Source organism: Fusarium proliferatum (genome assembly GCF_900067095.1).
Source record: "Fusarium proliferatum ET1 genome assembly, contig: FPRO_scaffold021, whole genome shotgun sequence".
Taxonomy (NCBI): Eukaryota; Fungi; Ascomycota; class Sordariomycetes; order Hypocreales; family Nectriaceae; genus Fusarium; species Fusarium proliferatum.
Window position 1 is genome coordinate 93,437 of NW_022194810.1, and position 22,009 is coordinate 115,445.

Genomic DNA, 22,009 nt, shown 5'->3' on the forward strand with positions numbered 1-22,009 from the left:
TTAATAGTAGCTACTATTATATAAAGCTCTTTTAGTTTATCTTTATTAACTATACTTAAAGTAGGCCTAATAGCTATATTAAGGTTATAGCCAGTTATATAATAGTTATAATTATATAGCTATAGGCTATTTCTAGGTATTACATTAGTGGCTATAATTAATATTAATAACTGTAATTAATAGAGAAAGTTAGGTTAGGGAATGTACTTTATAATAGACTTAGACTAGTACTTTCTATTGATACTAACCTTTATTAAGGTAAAAAGGTCAATTTAAGATCTTTTAGGTATAGTAAAGGAAGAAGGCTAATATAGCTGCTAAGAGGCAGTATTAATACTGCTTAATTAAGGCAGCAATTGCGCCATTAAGGCAGATAAACCTTATATAATTTTAACCTTAAAGATATAGGCCTACTATAGGGGCCTTATTATTTAAGCCTTTATATAGAAAGTTAATAGCTCAATAGCCTTATTAGGCTAATAATAAGGAAGAAAAAAAAGGATATTAATTAAAGATTAACCTATATCTTTAATTATATTTAATTTTTTAATCTTTTTATTTAGTTTATTCTTTTAGATTTAAGGCAATTTCTTAAATAATAACCTTTTTTATAATAATTATAATATTCTATAGAACTTAAGTCCTTTTTCTTTTCTTTTAAGTTAATAATAAAAAAGTAATTTAAGTTACTTTTTTAAGCTTATTAATATAAATATAGTTTAAGCAGTTTTTAAAGTTAATAAGTTTTTTTTCTTAATAATAAAGAATTTAATAGGTTTTCTATATATTTATTCTTTTAATTTTAAGTATTTTAAAGTAATTATATTAATTAAATAAGTTTTTCTTTAATGTTAAGGAAATTAATATTTCTTTAAAAGGCTATAATATCTTAAAGTATAAATAAAAGTTTAATATAATATTAATAAATTCTTATAGCTATATTAAGCTTATAAAAAGATAATCTTTAATAGAAATAAAATACTTATAGAAGTCTTAAAGGGATTAATTAAATTATTATTTAATACTTTTTAATTATATAACTATAAATACTTACTAATTCTTTTTATTTTTCATAAAAATAAAAAAATATTTTTTAAATACTTTTTAATTTCTTTTTAAAAAAGAATTTTCTCTTTTATTTATTTATTTAAATAGCCTAATTATATAAACCTAATATTTAATATTATATTATCATAGGTAAATAAGATATAACTTTTGTTAATATAATATTATTTTTAAATAGTTTTAAAGCTTTAATTTATATTATTTAATTATTTAATTTATTTTTAAAAGATAATTAAATATTTAAAGGTAATAATACTTTTAACTCTTACTTTTTTATTATTACTAAAAGTAAAGCTATTTCTTAATTAATATTGCCTTAATAAGGTAGCCTAATACATTATTCTTTAAAGGTCTTTTTTTTATATAAAGATTAATTTATAGTTTTATTAAAAATTACTATAAATAATCTTAATATTTCTTAAGATTATATATTTAAATTAAACTTCTAGCCTATAATATCTATATTACTTAATAATAAAGTTAAACTATCTTTAATACCTAAGAATATCTTATTTACCTTTAAAAAGAAATGTAGGATTTTTAATTAAAAGATAATAGTAATTATAGAGTTATTTAAGTATTAATAATATTACCTTAAAGGCTCTTTACGATAAATAAAATTCTTAAGTAATTATTAAAATCTTTAATTATTTATAAAGAATAATAAATTAAATAAAAAATAAATATAATAGTATTTATTTTTAATAATTTATAACTTTATAATTAAGTATAAGAAGGGATTTATAAATTCTATTAATATTTCTTTAAGATTTTTCAAAGTTAAAAAAAATAAAATAAAAACAGTATAGCCTATAAATAAAAAGTAAGGATAAAAGGCATATAAGCTAATAAAGTTATATAAAATAAAAGAAAGAAGAAAAAAGAGAGAAGCTTAAATTAAAAAGGGGGTTAAATACCTATAAATAAGGCAGAAATAGAAGCCTATAAAAGCCTAAGGAATTAAAGATATATCCTTTTCCTTAAGGTTTAGTATTAATAAAGAATTATTATCCTTTTACCTATATATTTAATATACTTTAAGGAGGCTTATATAAAAGATATTATATATTTAACTAGCTGTTCTTTTTATTTTATAAGGTAATATAATTCCTTATATATTTTCTTTTTATCCTTTTCTTTACGGTTCAATATTAATAGGAAATTATTAATCTTTTAGTTATATACTAAATATACTTTAAGGAGGCTTATATAAAAGATATTATATATTTTTATATATTAGTTTAATAAGACTTTTAGCATTATACCTTAAAGAGCTAAAGTAAAAAGTTTTTTACTTATAACTACTAACTCTAAAAGTATAGATATCAAAAATAAAAGCAGTTTATATTAATTAAAGAGAATTTAGCAATTTAAAAGGAAGTAATTAAGCAGTACTATAGGAGATATAGCTATAAAGGGCATAATATTACTATTAATTTAATTTAAAAGGGGTATTTTTAAAAAAAACCTTTAGAAAGATATTACTGCTATAATTAAATTATATAAAACTTATTAAAAGTATTACGTTGAAAGACTATAGGAAGTAACTTATTATATTATATTAAATAATCCCTTTATTAAGGTTTACTTTAATACTTAATATATATTAAATAATTAAAGGTATAAGTATTTACTTAAGACTTAATATAGTTTAATAGAATAGATTAAAGTTAAGGTATTAAAAGCTTTATTAATAAAAGTAATAACTAGATTTATTAAAACGCTAATTTTATGATTTAAAATAGTAATAATTATAATAGTAAATAGAGGCCTAAAGATAAAAAAGGAACTACTATAGGTTTTTTAGTAATATAAAATAAAGATTATTAAAACCTCACTATATAAGCTTAAAGCTAATAGTCTAGATAAATATAATTATTATAAGTATTTAAGGTTATATTATTATAAATTTTATATTATTTAGCTATTTATCTCTTTTATAAAAGGTAATTAAGTATTTAAAAGTAATAATATTTTTAACTTTTATTTCTTTTTTAGTATTAAAGAAAAAGCTTTCATAATATTTAAAATAACTTTATAGGATATTACTATTACTTTAATTAGGTTTCTTATTATTAATACTAACTAAAGGTATATTTTAAGTTTTTTTTTTAAGTTTTGAAGAGATTTTTAGTAATTTTTTTAATTTATTATTCTAAGTTTTTTACTTATTACTTAAAAGTAAGCCTTTTTTTTAGCTATTCAATTTAAATCTTAAAGGCAGTAATATATATTAATAATATAATTTATTTAATAAAATAGGTTATTATTTAAAATAGTTTTTTTTAATTAATAAAAATAAAAGGGTTTTTATAATAGACTTAAAGAAGTCTTAAGTTTATATAGCAAGAGATTAATTAGCCTTATTATTAAGGTATTATTATACTAATTCTATTATAAAATATATTCCTTAACTTAACATTCTCTATTAATTATAGCTATTGTTATAATACTTATATATAATAGCCTGCAAGCTAATTAGGCCTATTATATAATTAACTATAACTTTATTAATATAATTAAATTAATATCAATAAAAACTATAGGCTATAAATACTATAAGCTTTATATAATAATTATAACTATTAAAAAGAACTTTTTATTAAAGAACTAATTTAGCCTAATTAAAATAGCTATTTTTAACTATATTTTAATTAATATAATTAGTTATATAGATTTAAATATCCTATTTTATGTAATATCTTTAAATTAGCTAGTTAAAAAGCTATTATAATTAAGGGACCTAAAAGAAGCTATAAGGTAAGGTAAGACCTTAATAACTAATTAGGCTACCTTTCTAGCTACCTTTTTAGGCCTATTAGCTGGCTATAAAGAGTGGCTATAGAATATAATTATTAAAGCTAAATATATACTTAGCTTTCTCTTGCTTATATAAAGGTTAACAGGCCGGTTATAGTCTAAGACTATAAAAGTAAAGGGATATATATCTGTAAATAGAGTTTTAAGATAAATGCGGGGTAATAGTAGGGTTCTTAGACTGAAGGTTCTATTAAAGTCAGAATCTATTATAAAGGAATTAGGTTAACTTTTATATTAGTTAGTTGGCAAAAGTTAAATTAACCTAAAGTTAATAATAACTAGCTCTACTAATTAAATGTATATACCTAGGCATATAACTAATTGACCTTATATTTAAGAGCTATAGATAAAGTAATATTAGTAAAGAAGCAGTAGGTTAAACTGGTGATAAATATATATATATAATCTTTAATCTTTACTTTATATAGCTATATTATATATTATAAAAAAATAAAAATTTATATTTTATATTAAGATTTAAACCGTAATTCCTTATTTTAGTATAAAAATATATAAATACCTATAATTTAAAGCTACTAAAGGTATAAATACCTATAATCTCTATGAGTAGATCTCTTTAAATTTTAATACTACTTACTAAAAAGTAGCTTTAATATAACTATAATACTAATAAAACTAAAAAATAGCACTTAAATTATATATTAAAAGTTATAAATAATATAAATTGGTAAAATAATAAGTAAAAATCGCTTTATTATTTACTGTTTCTTATTAAAATGCCTTTTAGCTATTTATTATAGAGAGGTCTTACTTATAGAGATATTTAAGAATTCTTTAAGGTAAGTATAATAAAATAGCTTATAGATTATTAATCAAAGAAAAAGTAATATTATTAGTATTAAGTTATCTTATTACTATAAGCCTTAATAAAGTTAAAATATAATATATAGATATTTATATTACTATATTAACTTATAATCCTTTCAAATATCTCTTAATAATAGTTATTTAGTTACTATAGGCTATATACCTTACTTTTTAATATAATAGGCCTATAGGATATATTAGCCTAATTATTATTTAATACACTTTTATATTTAACTTAATTCTAAAGCTATTATAGTTAGGTTTTTAATATAATAGCCCAATGTAATTATAGTAATAATCTTAATAACCCTACAGGCTAAGGATATAATATAGTAATAAACTTTTAATTATAATAATAAAAGGAGTATTTTAATAACTTTAAGGATAATTGATATTATAAAGTACTATTTTTATTTTTATTATAACAACCCCAAAGGCATAATAATATTTAATCTATTTATAATAATAAGTCTAGTAATAATAATAAAGATAGATTTAAAGCTTTGTAATTATAATAATATAAATAATAATTAATTCTTTATAATCTTTATAAAGTAAAAAAAGGTATTATTTAATAGATTAAATAATACTAAAAAATTCTAGTATAAAGAGTATACTTTTATTACATAATAAAAAAGTATTACTATGTTAAGGCAGCTAATATCTTTACTATTTAAAACTTAAATATTATAAATATAATATATTAAATGCTATTTTAATAACTCTCTAAATTATTAATAGCTAATTAATTAATCGTATTACCTTAAGGTTATATCTTCTATCTTAAATATCTTCTATAATAGCAAAAAGAATATATTAAAGTATATAAATTATATTAATTTAATAATTAAAATTAAATAAAACTAATTACAATATAATAACTAAATAATATACTTTTTACTTTAGTTTTTATATTATAAATTTCTATTCTTTAAGATAGTATATTAAAAAGATTTAATAATAATAGTACTTTTTAAAGATATTAAAAAGTAATAGTAAATATTACTTAATTAATAGAAGATTTAAGTAATAAGATTTTAAAAAAGATATTTAATATCTTTAATCTTAATAACCTAAATAATAAAGATAACTAAAGGCTTATTATTATCTCTTTAAGTAAAACTATTTAATAAATATCTTTATATTTTATAAGTACCTTTCAATATTTAAGCAATTTAATAAATACAGTTTTATAGACTATTATATTAAAATGCTATTTAATAAAGTAAGTACTTAGCTTATATTTAAGTTAAATAGTTTTAATTATAATTAACATTTTAACCTTTTTATTATTTAATTTAATTATAAGTTTATTAACTAATTTAAGTATTTAAATATAGATACTCTAAATAAACTTTACTTCTTATAGTATATCCTTAAGGTTACTATATATAGAATTATATTTATTTAATAGGCTTAATAACAGGCCAGTTTTATTAAGTAGATTAAATATATATAAAATAGTACTATTATTATAATACTATTTAATAAATTTAATATTAAGATTTAATAATTTTTTATATATTTTAGTAAGAATATATTATTAACAAGCTTCATTAAATAGTATAAATAGCACTATATTATAATTAAATAATTCTATTGCTTTAAGAATTAAGGAGACAGAAATAACTAATAATATAAGTCTAGCTATTCTTTAAGCTATAATAAAGGAAATTAATTTAATTAATACTTTTATAAGAAGTCCTTTAGCTTATAATAATATAATAACTATAATTAATTAAAATAAGATAATTAATATTAAAACGATAGACTATTTTAGTTATATATAAATACTAAAAAGAGCAATAATAAATATAGTAAGTACTATTATAATAGTAATTATAATTAATATACTTATTTATAAGATAATAATTGTATATATAAAGATATTAAAAAGAAGAAAAAAGTCTATTAAAAATAAAAGTATCTTATTATAGAGAAAGAAAATAAATTTAAGCTAAATAAAGCTAATACTAGTAGTATTAATAAGAGTATTTACTTATTATAATTTATATCCTCTAAAGAGATATATCTAACTTATATAACTAGTAATATATTTTATCTTAATAGTTAGAAAGAGTTATTTTATAATACCTATTAGCAATCCTTTCTATTTTAAGCTATTCCTTAGAAATATAACCTTATTAAAACCTATATTAAACCAGCTTAATTAGCTAAAAAGTAGGTATTTATTAAGTCTAAATACTATAATTATTATTATTAGGATTTCCTACTTTAAAGTAGGCTTTATTAATATCTTAAGACTAATTATATATCTTAAATAATAATAATATTTAAGTCTAAAAATACTCTTTAGGTTAATAAAATAATAGTTATATCTATAAATAAGATATTAATATATACTTATTATTAACTATAGATCTATAAAATTAATAGGAATTATATATATCTTAAATTTAATATAATAAGCTCTCTAAAAAGAGAGATAGTTTCTATTTATATTAATATAGATTATAGAAAACCTATTATCTCTAAAGAATAGCTTTAGACTTTAAATTATATTATTAAATAAAAGATACCTATCTTTATTTAAGGAGTTAATAATAAAATTAAAAAGCCTTATATTAAATAGGTAACCTTTACCTTTTATATTAATAATCTTAAAAAAAATAATATAAATATTAGGCTTATAAAATATATTTATAGTGCCTAAATTTAAGATAAAATATTATTATCCTCTTTAAGAGTATTACTTAAAAATAAATAAATAGCTCCTTATAGCATTAATATTATAATAATAAATAGATATCTTTACTATATAAGTTTTAAAGACTTTTATATTTTATTTACTGTCTTTTAGCTTTTTTATTAAATTAGCTATTATATTATTATAATATAACTAATAATAGTATTTATTAAATAGATATATTTTATTTTAGTATTATAGAAGGAAGTCCTTAAAAGAAAAACATTTATATTTAATAGCTATATTATAAAAGCCTTTAATATACTTATTAGCTTAAATATAGTTTTTAATATAATAATTATTAATAATTTTAATAAAAATATTACGTTTTAGAAAAAGTAAAAGCTAGAAAATATTAAGGAATATAAAGAAAATAAAATATACTTTTTTAATATATAAAAGGCTATTACCTTTACTTTATTAATAATAGTTAGTATAGTAATTATAAGGATATTAAGGGGTATTATAAATATTATAAATATTAAGATTTTATTAAAGATTAATTTTATATTAGAAATTAATACTATAATAATAAAAGAGATTATTCTTTAAGCTATAAATACTCCTTAAGTCTTTATTTCTAAATTAAATAATAATTATATTACTATAAATATAATATAAGATATAGAAAATGCTATCCTTATATAATGGCATCTTAGTATTGCTGGTTAGCCTGGTTTTTATATTATATAACTTTAGGACCCTATATAATCTCTTTAAAAAACCCCTCTTTAAGGAATCTTCTCTCTTTAAGCTTTAGTTTATATAATACTATTATACCTACCTAACTATTACTAATCTACTATAATAATTCTAAAGCTTTTACCTAAGCTACTTAAATATAATAGTTAATCCCTAAAGAACTGTAATAGCTAGCCTAAATCTAGATAAGTTATTAGTAATAACCTTAGGAGTTATTAGCAATTCTATTCTAGCTAGCTAGAGAGAACTATTCTAGATAATAATTTATCCTATTAGGTAAGCTATACTATTAACCTATATTACTGCCCTTAAGGTTTTAATTTGATAATTAGAAGAAGAGCTTGCTTTTAAGTAATAAGTAAAAGAGTTAAAGCAGTAAATTAGAGAGACTGCTAGGAATTCCTTTAAAACCTAAAAGAGAAATATTTAAAATATAACCCTAATTAACGCTAATAATAAAGAACTTAACTAAACTAGTAGTAATATCTTATTAAGTTATCTTAAATACTATAAAAGCTCTTTCTTTAATAATAAGAAAGAAGTAAAAACTAAAAATATTATTATACTTAAATACCTAATTACTTTCTATAAAAGAGATAAATAGCTAGATAATATAAATTAAAGCTTTAAAGAAGCCTATAAGTAATAATATTAATAAGAGTTAGATTCTCTTTATATATAATAATATAACCCTAGTGCCTAATTTATATAGTTAAGCTATTTAAATAAGTAAACCTAAACCTAAAAGAAAACCCTAAAAAGAGACTAAAAGGCTTTTAAGGAATAGTTTTTAACTCTTATATAAAAACCGATACTATTAGCAAGACCTTTACTAGATCTTAAGGCTTCTAATAATTAAGGGATATAGATATTTCCTTATAAAGAGCCAATAATAACTAATTAAGAATAATAAGGAGATAGAAGATGCCTTTTATCTTAATAGACTGTTAGAGATAGTTTAGGGAAATAACTAAAAGCCTAATAGGTATTAAGAAATAGGATTATAATAAACCTATCCTTCTCTTTATAGCTACTTTAAAAGATCTCTAAATTATAGCTAATTTTAAAATAAAGAAGTAGTAATTTAAGGGTTATTGCAGTAGCCTAGAACTCCTTTAACCCTAATAATTCTTAAAGAAGACTTAAGATAAGATAAGGATCTTTATTATTACTATTCTTAAGGAACCTTACTGTATTTTAAGAGAAGATATTAAAAAAGCCTAATTAAATAGTAAAAATACCTTTTAAATTAAAGGCATATATTGAAGTCTTTAGCTATAATAAGGTAATTGAAGTCTCTAACTTTAAGAAAATAGATTATACTATTAACTTAATTAAAAGAAAGAAACCCCCTTATAGATCTATTTACCTACTATTATAGGCTAAACTAAAAGAACTTTATAAATATATATAAAAGAATTTAAGAAATAGGTAAATTTGCCTTTTAAAAAGCCCTATTAGGTTATCTATCCTATTTATATTAAAGAAGGATAGGGGATTTTACCTCTATATTAATTATTAAGGCCTAAATATAATTAATATTAAGAATTAATACTCTTTACTTTTAATTTTAGAGATTATAGACTAAATTTAAGGAGTAAAGTATTTTTCTAAAATTAATATTAAGGATATATACTACTAGATTTATATTTAAAAGAGAGATAAGTAGAAAACTGCATTTAGAACTAAATATAGCCATTTTAAGTATATAGTTATACTATTTAGACTAGCTAATATACTTACTATATTTTAGCATTATATCTATTAGGCCCTTTAAGGCCTTATAGATATAATCTATATTATTTATCTTAATAATTTTTTAATATTCTTTAAGACTAAAGAAGAATATATAAACTACCTTATATAAATCCTAGAATAGATAAAGGCCGCTAAATTATATATAAAACCCTTTAAGTATTCCTTTTATAAAGATAGGGTTAAGTTTTTAGAATTTATTTTAATTACTAAAGGAATAAAGATAGACCTAGCTAGGATTTATATTATTACTAAATGGCCTAAGCTAATAATATATAGAAAGGTATAAGTATTTTTAGGATTTTATAACTTCTACTAGAGGTTTATTTATAGTTACTTTAAGGTTATAGCTTTTCTAACTGCCCTGCTAAAAAGGAGCTAGAACGGTAAGAAATTAGGAGCTATAAAACTAAATAACTAAAAAACCTAAGTATTTTAGGCCCTTATTATTAAGTTTAGAAAGGCTTTAGTCTTAAGGCATTTTAATCTTAAGAGATAAATCTATATTAAAATAGATATATTAAACTATATTATAGTTAATATACTATCTTAACTAAATAATAAAGGAAATTACTACCTTATAGTATTTTAATTCTAAAAGTTTAATAATATGAAAAGGTTATATAGTATATTAAATTAAAAGACAATAACTATTATAGAGTTATTTAAGTACTGGCAGTATTACCTTAAAGAGTCCCTAAAATAGATAGAGGTCTTAAGTAACTACTAAAATCTCTAGTTATTTATAAAAAATATTAAATTAAATAGAAACTAGGTAAGATAGTGCCTGCACTTAATGATTTATAACTTTATTATTAAGGATAGAAAAGGGGCAAATAACCCTATTAATGCCCTTTTAAGACCTTTAGAAGGTAAGGGAGAGAGTTATTATAAGCTAGAGTTAATTAATTCCTTAAAGGAAAAGATAGCTAAAATATAAGTATTAATAAGAAGTTAATAATATAAAAAGAGGTTAAGTAAAATACTTAAAGAGGAGGTAATTTTACCTTAAACCTTAAATAGATTTAAGCTGGATAAAAAGTCTTTAGGTATTAAAATTAACTTAACTTTACTGTTAAGTAATATAGGTAATTTAGGCTAGAAACCTAATATTAATATATAATCTTATAGTATATTAGGATTATTTATAGTAATTCTTAGTAAGACTGTAAAGAAGTCTTTATATTAGGAGAAACCTCTAGAGGATAAGGTATTAAAACTAATAATTAAAGTTATTAGGTTAGTATAAGTAAGAGATAAATTAATATTTAGCTAAAAGATTAAAGCGTTTTAGGTAAATAGGGAAGAAGGCTTTTAAGAATAGATAGTAAGAGATAACTTTCTTTATATAAAAAAGAGGCTTTATATACTATTAGAACCTAACTTAAGATAAAAGATATTATAGCTATATTATAATAATCTTTTAGTAGGCTATTTTAGAGCTAAAAGGACCTAAAAGCTAATTTAAAGAAAGCTTTATTAAGAAGGCCTAAAAACTAATATAAAATAGTATATAGCTATATATAGTATTTACTAAAAGACTGTATTAAAGAGATATTAACCTTATAGGAAGCTTAAGAGTCTACTAATTCTCTTTTATCTTTTTAAAGAAGTTTTTATAGACTTTACTATAGAATTACTATTAGTAATCTTTAAAGGCTAGTAAGTTAATGTAATCCTTATAATAGTTAATAGGTTTATAAAATTTATATAATTCCTACCTATCTCTATAAAGATTACTGCTTATTAAGCTTTTTTATAAAGAAATAGAGTTATAGTTTAGTATACTGAAGGGCATTATTTTAGATAGAGGATTAATTTTTATAAGTATATTCTAATTAGAACTTTAAGGTTAAATAAAGACTATTTATAGCATTTTACCTCTAGACTGATAGGTAAATAAAATAAATAAATTAGACTTTAAGTTATTACTTAAAGAGCTTTATTAGTAAGAACTAGAATATCTAGTTAAAACTCCTTTACATTATATAATTTACTTATAACTTGGCGGTTAGTGCTATTATCGTCATAATACTAAATAAGGCCCTTATAGGATTTAATCTTAATTTCTATATTGCTATTAAGGATAGTAGCTCTTAAGGAGGGGTCTTAAAAGTAAGATAAAGGATTTAAAAGCTATAAAAGCTAAGAGATAGATTTATAATATACTGGCAAAATACTACCAAGAGGTAGGCTAAGTATTTTAACTTTAAGCACTAAGAAATAAGCTTTAAATAGGGATAACTAGTTATACTATTAATTAAAAACCTTAAGCTTAAAGGAAAGAAAAAGAAGTTAGCTTCCTATTTTATTAATCTTTTTAGGATTATTAAGAGAATTAAGCTATAGGTATATAAGTTAGCCCTTCTTAATTAATATATATAACTCTACAATATCTTTTATATAAGCCTTCTTAAGCTATATTAAGTAAGGTATTAAAAGGATAACGATTCCTTATTAATACTAAATCTTAAAGAAGAAGATAATTAATAAGAAGTAAAAAAGATTAAAGAAAAAAAGGAAATTTAGAGAGAGATATACTATTTAGTAAAGCAGAAAGAATAGCCTATGGAATATAACTAATAGGTTGCTGCTATAGATATAAAGAATGCCTCTTAAATTATTACTATCTAGAAAAAGCTTTAAGTTAAGTAAAAAGGAAAGAGGCTATAGCTATAAGTAAAATAAGTATCTTAAAAGAGAGGAAGGCTATAAAAGGATAATATATTAAAGTCTAGAGATTAAGGCAATTAAGATGCCTAAAGAGCTAAAGAAAAAAGTAAAACTAACTGTAAGTAAATTTCCTTTTATTCTAATCTATTTTCTCTAAGAACTATAAACTACCTTTAATTTCTAAGCTTAAACCTAATAGTAATAAAAGTGATTATAGGCTTAATTCTCTATAGGGCTATCCTTTAATATAGGGCTCTTTTTAGGGCGATTATAATTATAAGAAGTAGGCGCCTTTAGTTAAGATAAAAGACTAATAGCTATATTTTCTTAAAAAGCTAAGGGGGTTTTAGAGGCAGATACTTAAGCAGCCCTGCTAGTAGAGTTATTGCTAGAGACCTACTATTACTTATATAGATTTATAATAATTAGAATAAAAGCTATTTTATTAAAGGGATTAGGCAATAATTTAGGCTAAAGCCGCTAAGAACTTGAACCTATAAGAGAAAAAGACTGACTAGTTTAAGGGCAACTAGGTAAATTAGTTAAGGCAGGTATAGGGGGTAAGACTAAAGTAAAAGCTAGGGTTATAATAGAAATAAGACCCTTAAAGGGATTTTTGCCTAAGTAGAAGCTAAATAAAGGAAGGGTCTTAAGATATACTGCAGTACTATAAGGGTTACTTTTTAGTATTATCTAGAGTTATTAATAAAATGCTAGATTTATAACCCTTTAGGCTATAAATCTGGAATCTGCCTTTTCTAGCTAAAGAGTTTAATTAGTCTTATATATAGCCTAGATCTTAAAAGACTAAGGATATTAATAAGGAATAATATAGATATAGTATTAAGACTTATAGTAAAAATTAAAGGGGTATTATAAAGGTATGCTTATTAAGTGTAATAGTAGGCTATAATAGCAGTATATAGGGTCTTAGCCTTTTATATTAAGAAGTATTAATAAAAAGGCAGTAATACTAAAGAGAAAGGTAGGACTTATTAAGAAAGTATTAATACCCTTAAACCTATAGGCATATATATAAGTCTCCTTTAAGTAATAAAAGGAAGTTAAAAGCTAAAAAAAGATATATTTAAGCTTATAATAGATATAAGCAGTAAGGTATTACAGTTAGTTAGTAATATAGATAGTAATTAAGGTAGTTATAAACTTTAAGGCTTTTATTATATCCTTAAAGTTACTTTCTATTATAATAGAGAGACTATAATTAAATTAATAATAAGATATAAGAGAGAATTATAAAAGGGATATATAGTTTATAATGCCTCTTACTGCAGTTATATTTAATATAGCAAGAGGAGTTAAGGTTATTAAAGGTATAGTAGCTAGGTTAAAGGAAATAAAGGATATTATTAAAACCCTTATTAATTAATAATACCTAAAGCTTATCTTTATAGATATAAATACAGTATATATAAGTCTAATAGCCTGTAATATAATTAAAGGGCTTAAGGGGCATAACTGCTTTAAGCTTTTTGGCCTTATTAGGTATCTTAGGAATAGAATTAAGTTCTTTATTAGCTATTATAAGGGAATTAAGGTAGATTTATTAAAGAAGTAAAGGGTAAAGGACTAAAGGGTAAGGGCATAAGTAAAGAGAAAGGCATATAAGTTAAAGAGGTTATATAAAATAAAGAGGAAAAGAAAAGAAAGAAATAAATAAAAGAGAGATAAAATTAAATACTTATAGCTAAAGAGGAATTAAGAGCCTTATAGAAGCCTAAAAAAGCCTAAAAAATTAAGAGGTTAACTATAAGTTAGAGGGTATAAATTGCATAAAGCTATAAGATATTATAATAAGGCTATCTATAGACTTATAGTGGGTTTTATATATAAAACGGCTAAGGTATAAGCTTTTACCTCTATATAAATTTAGGCAGGGAATTAATTACTATAAATAAGTATATAATAACAGGAGCCTACCGATAATTATATAATTCAATCCTATTACCATTTTAGCTAAGGATAGCTAAATAGGGAGGGGAGGATAATTATAATAGTATTTTAGTATTACTGGTTAGTCTGGTTTCTATATTATATAATTTTAGGACTTTATAGAATTTCCTTAAAAAACCCCTCTTTAAGGAATCTTCTCTCTTTAAGCTTTAGTTAATATAATACTATTATGCCTATCTAGCTATTACTAATCTACTATAATACCTTAAGGATATTAAGAAAGTAGAATTGCTATATAAGTAATACAAGAAAAATAAAAAAAAGTAATTACTATTAAAAGTTATAAAACTTTTTAATAATTAATTAATTGCCTTAAAGGCAACTGGCTAAGCTCTTTCTTTCATTAAAAAGCTTAAGGTAATAGTATTAAAGTTAATGCTAATAATACTTTATAATAATAGATCTAGCTTTATATAATAAGCTTAAAACCTTTATATTAAGTATATCACTTTATAGATTAACTTAAGATTTATTTATATACTTAAAGATAGACTAATAACTATACCTCTTATAGATAATTAATATAAATAGAAAGTCTTTTAAAGACCTTATGCCTATAGACTTAAGGATTATAATCTTATTAATTAAATCTTTAATAGACTTTATAATTAGAAACAAATAAAATAGGTTATAAAGCCTATATTTTTTACTGCTTTGATATTTATTATTTAAAGAATTATTAATAGTAAATCTAAAAAAAAAGCTATAATTAATTTAACAGCATTAAATAAGGTAATAATTCCTAATAGTTATTTATTACTAAAATAAAAAGATATTATTACTATATTAAAAGAAGTAATATATATTTTAGTAATTAATGTTACGATTCGTGCCCGTAACAGCGCTGTAAGGCTTCTATAAGGCAGCTGTAGCACACCCATAATTGCTTGCATAGCGATTATGGCCCGATCTTTTGCCCTGTGGTTTAACGGCTTGTGCAACCGTTACAATTAATACCTTATTATTTTTCTTTTAGTTTAAAGTAATACTAAAGTATTGAGATAGATTTATAATTATAAGTTATAAAGGCTTAAAAAGGTCTATAGTTACTTTAATAGGCTTTTATAATTTACTAATATATACTTAATGCTATATAGATAGGCTTTTATATTTATATTAAAGTTTCTATTATGCCTTTATTAATAATATTATAATTTTCTTAAAGTTTACTATTAAGTATATTTAATATATAAATACTCTATTTAGACTATTTATCCTAAAGAACTTAACTATCTTTTTAATAAAAAGCTAAATTAGTTATTTAAGTGCTTAAATATTAGGATTTTATATTAATACTTTTAGTTTTTTTATAATAATAAAGACAGTTATAATTTTTATTAAACTAAAGTTTTTATAGTAGCTTACTGCTTTTAAATAGTATATTAAGGCTATTAGATATATTTAATGTTTCATTTTTTATTATATTAAAATTATAAAGCCTTTATAGAAGTATAAAGTTATACTATTAATAAAAAGAAAAGAATTAATAAGATTATTAATAGAAATAGAGGTAAAAGAAAGTTATATATTAAGAATATATACTATAATCTTACTTTAGTAAAGAAGATTGCCTTTTAGATAATTTAAAAGTAAATTATATCTAGCTAAAGGTTAATTTATTTTAATTTTAAGAAGTATCTCTTTTTTTAATTAAATATTAGTATTTAGAGAGGATTTAAAGCTATTCTTTACTATATTAAAGATAGAAATATTTAAAAAGAAGGGATATAAATCCTATTTAATATAGTTATATTTATCTATTCTATTAGCTAAACTTTATTTAAAGTTAAGACTTAATAATATAGACCTATAGAGCTAGAGATAGTAATACTTATTTAGGCAATAAAGTAACTTAATGTATATATTAAATTATTAAAAGGATTACTTGTAGTTTCTGTATACTATTTAGTAATAACACAGATTATAAGGAAAATAACTTTTAATATAACTAGCACTAATAAAGGTAATTAATATCTTATTAATACTTTTATCTACCTCTTAAAGTATAATCTATATATCTTTTATATTTTTTAAAAAAAAGAACTTTATCTTTAATACTTTTAATTATTTTAAGGCTCTAAAGATTAATAAAAATATTAAAAGTCTTTACTTTAACTATATTATATTTAATAATATATATATAGATATAGAGCTATTAATATCTAAAAAAATAAAAGATAAGTTTACTTAGAGATGTATTAATAATATTAAATATCTGCTTACTTTTAAAATAATTCTTAAAGTAATTAATAAGCCTATTAATACTAACTAATTAAATAATAGAAATGCTATTTTTACTTTAAAGTATAATACTTTAAAAGATAGACTGCTATATTATAAGTAAACTAATAGATATTTTTAACTTTATATTTTATATATCATAATTAATAAAATCCTAAAGATAGTATATAATAATTAATATTACTTTAAGATAAAGAGAATAATAAAAGAACTATTAGGATTATTAATTTATAGCCTAACTATAAGAGTTTGTAAGTATATTTATAGATATATGATATACTATTTAAGATAAATAGACTATTAGTAAAGAATTAGGAATTATATATTAATTTATTTTTCTATTATATTAATATATATAATTACAGTTATCTTTATTATTAACCTTCTATTAATTCTTTCTGCTAGAAGTCTATAGGCTATTTTAAGATTTAATTTCTATAATTAACTTATAATAGTTATTTATATAGTAAGTAAATAATATCTTTTTATACCTAAATACTTTATATATGCTGCTAAGGATTAAGTAATTATATTATTAAGATAGCTAATTCTTATTAATTAAGGCATCCTTGAGGTAATTATCTTTAATTATAATAAGAAGTTTACTTTTAAATTTTAATAAAAGCTATAAAAAGTATTTAGCTATAAGCTTATAATAACTACTATATATTATCCTAAAGTAAATAGTCTATTTAAATAAAGGAATTAAATTATAGAAGTTATTTTATACTTTTATTATATTAAATATCCTCTTTTTAACTACTTATATATTTTTCTCGCACTTTAATAGAATTTTAATAAAGCTTATAATATAGGAATCAAAATAAGTATATATAAATTTATTTATAGCTTTAAACCTATAAATGCTTTTAATATAGTAATGCCCATGGAGGATATTATAGATCTTTCTTATTTTTAAGAGATTACTTATAAGGAAGTATAATTAATAATAGATTTTATAGCAATAAAAGGGAAATATTAATATAATAAGAAATATTACTTTATTATCTTAAAGTAAAGAGATTAAGTATATTTATAACTTTATAATAGATATTATCTTTTTAATAAACCTTTTAAGAAGTAATTATAATAAAGAATAGATCTTTTTTTTATTAAGTAAGTTATTAATAATTTAGCCTTTAAACTAGAAGTTTTAAAATAGTAGGAAATATATTTAATAATTTTAATTAAGTATTTTATTTCTATTTATATTAATAATTATATTAATAAGTAATTTAATCTTAAAGAAGGTAAATTAGTCAATAAGAATTACTATAAAGTGAACTTTATTATTAAATAGAAAATATAAAAATAAGAAAGAAATGCTATACCCTTTCAAGGCTTCCTTATATAATAGAAAGGCTAAGGTTTTAAATATAATTAATAGGTAAAGACTGCTAATATAAATAAAAAACTAATAGAATTATTCTATAAGAAGTATTAAAAGCAGTTTAATAATAAATTACTATAAAAAAGCAGTTAAAAGAAGTAAATTCTAGTAAAAGTTACTTAAATAAATTAATTAATTATAGAATTATATTATTTAGAGTTATTCAATCAAGCTAAGGATAGCTAGAAAGGTCCTTTCAAGGCCAGCTATATAATATATAAGAATCTTAATTAGCAGGATAATAGTTAATTTAGGCCTTAATATTAACCTAATAACACTATAACCTACTTATAAATTAAACCTTTATATCTCTTTAAATACCTTTACCTTATAATTAAGTATAATTTAGTATTAAATTAATATTAATAATTATAATTAATAATTCAGTTAAAAAATATACTTTAAAAGTATAATAGATTTAATCTAATATATTAAAAAGGTTAATTTAAGATATTTTAATCTTTTAGGTAAAATAAAGAAAAAAAGCTAATATAGCTATTAAAAGACTTATAGTTAGTATTATTACTATTTAATTAAGGCAGTAATTATACTATTGAGGCAAATAAACCTTATATAATTTTAATCTTGAAGATATAGGCCTATTATAAAGGCCTTATTATTTAAGCCTTTATATATAAAGTTAAAAGCTTAATAGCCTTATAAGGCTAATAATAATAAAAAAAATAGTGATTACTATTAAAAAAAACTTTTTATTAAGGTATTAATTTAATTTAATTAAAATACCTATTTTTAATTATAATTTAATTTGATTAATCTATTATATAGGCTATTTAAATTTAATTAATTTAAATTAAATTAATAATAAGCTATTAAGTCTAAAAGACTTAAATAGGGTCTTAAAGAAAGGTTATCCTTTAAATTAAATTAGGCTGCCTTTTTTATTGCCTTTATAGGCTTAAATATAAATAAAAACTGGCTTTTTAATATAGCTAAAAGGGCTATTATAGTAAAGGGAGTACTGCTTTTAGTATAACTAAAGTTAGACTGGTTATAGTTTAAAACTATAAAAGTAAAGCTTGGATAGTATATCTATATATAGAGTTAAATAAATATAAAATAATAATAGGGTTTGAAGGTTTAAAGAAATTAAGTTAACTTTTATATAAGTTAATTAATAAAAGTTGATTAACCTAAAGTTAATAATAACTAGCTTAGTTAATTAAATATATATATTTAGGTATGTAATTAATTACCTTAATTTAAATTACTGCTTTTTTACTAATATTACTTTATTTACAGTTTTTAAATATAAGGTTAATTAATTATATGGCTTTATATATATATTTAATGAGTAAAGTTATTATTAACTTTGGGTTAATTTAGCTTTTACTAACTAACTTATATAAAAGTTAATTGAATTTCTTTAAATCTTTAATTTAACTTTACTATTATCCTACCTTTATTTTAAAACTCTATTTATAAATACATTTTAATTTTATATAATTAAAAAGATATAATATATATATTTAGCTTCAATAATGATATTATTAAGCCACTTTTCATATAAGGCTAAGTTTAGGCATATTAATACAGTTAGAAAAGCTATCTCTTTTATATTAAAAGGTAAGCCTTTTTTAATAGCTCTTTTTAACTTCTTCAATTTAAATAGCTTTCTAGCTAGTTAAATTAAATATACTTAATAATTTAAATTAACTTAATTTATATAATTAATTATAATAATTAAAATATAATTAAAAATAGCCATTTTAATTAAATTAAGTTAATTCTTTAATAAAAGGTTCTTTTTAATAACTATACCAAACATATAAAGCTTATAGTATTTATAGCCTGTAGTTTTTATTAATATTAATTTAATTATATTAATAAAGTTGTAATTAATTATATAATAGGCCTAGTTAGCCTATAGGCTATTATATATAGGTATTATAATAATAGCTCTAGTTAATATTAATAATTATAGTTAATAATTAAGTTAAATAATATACTTTAGAAATATAATAACGTGGTTGATAAGCATGCGCCGCATCCAAGCATGTGCCGCACTTTTATTTTTACCTTAAACCTGGATTTTTAAAAGTTTATTAAAACTTTAAACTAAGCCTAAAATAGCTATAATCTTAATAGCTTATATATATATCTATTAAATTAAGCTATAATAATTTCTTTAGATTTTTAAAAAAATTCTATTTAGCTAGTATATAAAAAATCTATTTACACTGTATATATAGCATTTTCTTTATAAAAGAATTTTTTTAAAAATCTAAAAAAATTATATTATATAGTTTATTATATACTATTTTAAAAAATAATTTTATTAGATTTTTAGCTATTTTATTTATAATAAAAAAATACTATAGGGTAGGGTTTTTAATACTATACAGTGCAGTGCGGCGCATACTTGTTTGCGGCCCATGCTTATCAAACACGTTATATTAAGATTATTTATAATAATTTTTAATAAAACTATAAAAAAGTCTTTATATTAAAAGAAACCTTTAAAGAATAAAATGTTAAATTTAACAATTAAAGTTATTCAGTTAATATAAATAAAAGATAAGTTAATATTTAACTAAAAAACTAAAGTATTTTAAGTAAACAGAAAAGAAGGTTTTTAAGGATAAATAATAAAAAATAATCTCTTTTATATTAAGGAAAGACTTTATATATTATTAAAACCTTATTTATAGTTATATTATAATAATCCTTTAATAGACTATTTTAAAGTTAAAAGGACTTGAAAGCTAATTTAAAGAAAGCTTTATTAAAAAGGCCTAAAAGTTAATATAAAATAGTATATAATTATATATAATATTTACTAAAAAACTATATTAAAAAGATATTAACTTTATAGAAAGCTTAAAAGTCTATTAATTTCTTTTTATCTCTTTAAAGAAATCTTTATAGACTTTATTATAGAATTACTATTAACAATCTTTAAAGGCTAGTAAGTTAATCTAATCTTTATAATAGTTAATAAATTTATAAAATTTATATAATTTCTATCTATTTTTATAAACATTATTATATTTAAACTTATTAAGCTTTTTTATAAAAAGATAAAGCTATAATTTAGTATATTAAAAGGTATTATCTTAAATAGAAAATTAGTTTTTATAAATATACTTTAGTTAGAATTTTATTATTATTTTAAAGTTAAATAAAGACTATTTATAGTATTTTACTTTTAGATGAATAAATAAATGAAATAAATAAATTAAACCTTAAGTTATTACTTAAAGATTTTTATTAATAAGAATTAAAATACTTAATTAAAGCTTCTTTAAATTATATAATTTACTTATAATTTAGTAGTTAATATTACTCCTTAAACCGAGAAAGCGCTGTTGGAGCCTCCGTTTTGGGCGGAATGTGTCGCCGTTTTTGGAGGCTTCAGCAGTGCGGGGGAGGGAGCGACAAGAGGGGGAGGACATGTACTATATACCTGCGCAGCCCCTGGCGCACAGATCCCCTGCACATGCCAGGGCCGCTGCGGAAAAGACACGCATCCCCATTTTGGTTCCCCCTCCATCAGCGACAGGGCGTCTGATTTCAGCATCCTTTGTGCTCTTCGTGTCTCCTGCTGCTTACATGCTGACCATGTTGAGTCTATTACTTGCCGCCCGGGTCGGCCCTCGCGAGCATGCTATGAACCTCTTGGACTATAAATAGCGATATGGACCACCTTTGGATCCCTCATCGATCTGCTCTCCCTCTTGTTCACTTTCTTCACTGGTCCTTGCGCTCATTCCATTTCTCGCGGCTGTTGTTGATCACCAGCCTGCTTACCTCCCGATGACCACCAGCGCGACTACGGCCAGAAATGGTCTGCACCAAAATCATGCATCTTTCCTCGAGCGCTTCAATGCCCGACAAGC